This window comes from Castanea sativa, chromosome 5 (genome assembly GCF_040712315.1).
Source record: "Castanea sativa cultivar Marrone di Chiusa Pesio chromosome 5, ASM4071231v1".
NCBI classification, from domain to species: Eukaryota; Viridiplantae; Streptophyta; class Magnoliopsida; order Fagales; family Fagaceae; genus Castanea; species Castanea sativa.
The window spans coordinates 72,537,627-72,541,593 of NC_134017.1; the positions used below are offsets into that span (position 1 = coordinate 72,537,627).

Genomic DNA, 3,967 nt, shown 5'->3' on the forward strand with positions numbered 1-3,967 from the left:
ATTCCTAACACTATATTTATAATATTTTTATAACAAATTCTAGTTAGCAAGTTGTTACAGGTTTCTAATTTAAATCTACAACTGAAATTACTTTGTTGCCCACTAATAACAGCAAGCAACAACCTGCCACATAGGATTTGTTGTGAAAATGTTATAAATATAGCGTTTCTCCTTTTTATATGGTACTAAAAATACTCTTATTTGTGAGAAAGGGAATTGAAAGAAAATGAAGGACGGATGAGGCCAGTTCGAAATTCTCAACCTCTTGTTCAGCCTACAATGATATGGCGTTTGGTACAAGATAATGTTTTAGGATTCACAAGAATGTTTAAAGATTCTCATGTTTGGTTGCAAATTACGCTAGGGAATCAGATGTCAAGGGAATTTGGATTCCCATTTTAAACTTCTCTTAGCAAGAATGTGGATTCACTTTAAAACAAGTAGGTATCCATATTCCCAAGGTTTAAGGAAATTTTATTTTTTATAAATTGACAATTTTAATCCTCTTTTCTTATCATGTAAGCAATTAAGATAAAATATAAAACAAATCATCAATATCTTTTCCCTTGCCTTTCTCTTTTACTGCCAAAATAACATAAATAGGATAGACAACTTTGTTGATATCCTTTAACAAAGTTCTATTCAGGTTTCACTTGTGAAAAAAAAAAAAAAAAGGTTTGAAGGGGACCCTTTATTATTGTTAGGTATTCACTTTTGCTATTGTGCATGTGTTGCTTAACAAATTATTAATAGTTTATATTTTGTTTTACATTATTTATTTAGAGGAAGATTTTTTTTATTTAAGGAATTGGTAGTTCATATTCAAATCTAAGGATAAAATGGAAAAAAAAAAATTCATTTAAGATTCTTGAGAATAAACTAAACATTATTTGATAAGAGATTCCCAATGAAATCAAGCATAGGAATAACTACATTCCTAAGCATCCAGATTATAAGGAATCACATTCCTAGGAATTTGAATGATAGGAAAAATGTGGATTCTCCCATACTAAATGCTACATGAGAGTAAAATAAAAGAGTGAGACAATGTTGCCTAAGTTATAAAATCAAGAAGTGGGGTGGTTTTGTTGTCAAGTCACTGTTTCACTGCAAAAAGTGTGCATGGTTATATGCAATAACAAGTGTGAAATAAACACCACTCACAAAGATGAAACGTGATCCATGAGGATTGCCATGTGTATGGCCGTTGTGGTGGTTTATGTATGTAAATTTGGCTAGGTGAAATATAATCGTTGGATATTTTTTGATAAAATCATTGGATCTTTGGTAGTTTACGAATCATTGTGGTCCGTTTTGATTGTCGAGGTTTGTGCTGGACTGATTATACCTTACATCCAATTTTGACCGAGTAAAATGGAAAATAATAATTTGTTTTTACTCTCAAATTCTAATAAAACTCGTTTCTCTCTCCAAATAAAAGATAAATTGTATTATTAACTAGTTGTAGACCCATGCGATGTGTGGATATAAATAATTATTTTGTATTGTAATTTTCTTCTAAAATTTGTTGAAGATAATTTGTTTTCCCTAAAAATTAAACTGTTTCTATTCAGTCTAATTAGGTCCACTTTGGTCTCATTCCGTCCAATTAGGTCTATTTCAGTCTACCGGTCAATTTCGGTCCCCTATAGTCTATTTTAGACTAATTGAACCATAAATTAATTATTTTTGTAGGTTGCCTTTCCAAGTTTAACTCAAAAATTCTTTTTGTTTTTCCCCTTAATTTTTGTTTTGAAAAGTATGATTTGTTATATTTTGGCTAAATTCTTTAGTTTTGAGTTAAAATATAAAAAGAAAATAGACATTAAAAATTAGAAATATGAGCTCTAAAAATGCAATAAATATTCAAAAGTCTGATTCAATCCACATTGGTTCTATTCGGTCCATTCTGTCTTCTTCAGTCCTATTCGGTCCTATTTAGTCTATTCTGTCCATTAAAGTTCTATTCGATCCACTTCTGTCCATTCAATCTTATTTAGTCCACCTCAATCCACATTGACTCTATTCGATCCACATTGGTCCTATTCTGTTTACTTCGGTCCTATTTGGTCTAATCTGTCTACTTTTGTCATATTCAGTTCACTTTGGTCCTATTTGGTCCATTTTTTCCACTTTAGTTCTATTTAATCCTATTTAGTCCACGCTATTCACTTTGGGTTTATTTCGTCCACATGGGTTCTATTCGGTCCATTTGATCCACTTCGGTCCTATTTACTATTCACATTGGTTTTATTCGGTCTAGCAGTAATCCTCTTCATCTATGGTCTTCTCTATTCAGTTACAAGATTCTGTATGAAAGTGCCATCTTCTTCAGCTTTTTTTTCAATCAAATAAATACCCAGAAACCTCTAGCTCCCATTCAACTACTCTTTCACTTACATGACTCAAGTCTAGACCAAGCTTTCATTGATGCTCTACCTATGTTCTACTACAAAGATATAATGGGCTTGAAGCAGCCATCTGATTGTGCTGTTTGTTTGTGTGAATTTTCTGACCTTGACAAGCTAAGATTACTTCCTACTTGTAGTCATGCCTTTCACAATGCATGTATGAAAAGCACGCCCTCTCTGTAGAGGGACTCTATTGGGCTCTGGCAATCCTAAGAAAATTCTAGCACTATATTTTGTTGTTTCCAGGGAGCAATCAAATAGATTTCCCAGTGATGGAGAGAACATGTCTTCTAGTAGTCAGAAGCCAATAAATATAGAGGAAGCTGTTGGCGAAAAGAGGGCATTTTCTGTGAGACTTGAGAAGGTCAGAAGCTTACATGACGGAGTAGGTTGTGGAAGGAGAGAAATTGAAACAAGAAGCTGCAATTTTTATGCTAGGAGATGTTATTCAATGGATACATTTCAATATGTGGTTGATGATTCAAATCTACAAGTGGCATTGTCTGATGGTAATAGTGTTGGTGATGGAGGTAGTAATGTGAAGCATTTCAATGAAAGAGGATACCTTGCAAAATTTTCAGATAACGGGGATGTGGAGAGAAGGAAAATCAGTGGCGCATTAATGGCGAGAGCTTCTTTGTATCCAAGATCTGGCTTTGGTCAAAGAAGAAACTGCTTTGAACAATCGAATGGATATGTTGCATTTCCTTAATCTAAGTTGTAAAATTGTTATTTACAACTATTTTGTGTTGGCTTTAATTTCGTGCCAAATTTGATTGTATTTTTGTTCAATCATATGTACCATGTATTTTATGAGAAATTTTATTGTATGGGTCATGTGTGGAAGAGAGTGTGAAGACTTAAGTGCCTATTGAAGACAAAGTGGATTTCGCGAGAAGCTTCACGAAAAACCTTCCCGCGAAGTGAGCCACATGTAGAGCACATGACTGGAATGCGAAGAGTCATGATAGCTGGTTTTCGCAAGTAATTTGCGGGTAAGGCCTTCTCGCAAAATACCCGCGAAACATTCTGTTTTGCTTTTGGCATATCTGCTACACCATGTCTTCACCCACACTACATATACCTATATTACCCTCATACTGTAAGGAGTGCTTTTCAGAGAGAAAATCTTAGATATTACTCTTGAGAATTAGAGATTGCTATACCCACAATCCTCTGCACAATCTTTTGCGGTTTTCCTTAACTCCTACCTCTTTATATCTAAATCCTTAAGAGGTTGATAGCCCAAACACTTACCACACTCATTCTAAGTGTAAAGTGAGGTTTTGGTATTGTTGGGAAGCATTGGAAGAAGCCAATCGTTCGGCGGATGCAATCGGGCTGAATTGCGTGATCCGGAGAGCTAGAGAAGACAAGACTTCATTAAGTCAGTTGGTAGCAAGAGCTTGGAGTAGTTAATCGATTTACCGCTTGAAGGGAGGCAGAGAGGTTTTTTACCGAGTTCTTTCATTGAGTTATTTGATTTCCTCTTCGATAGCATATTGCGGTGTTATCTTGTGTTTGCATCCTTCTTCCCTACTCTTTTAACTTTCATT

General features: G+C 34.5%; 1 pseudogene; it reads left to right on the top strand.

Annotated features, from left to right (window-relative positions):
• Window positions 1-284: 284 nt before the first annotated feature.
• Window positions 285-3,187, top strand: LOC142635743 (RING-H2 finger protein ATL46-like; annotated as a pseudogene).
• Window positions 3,188-3,967: the final 780 nt, after the last annotated feature.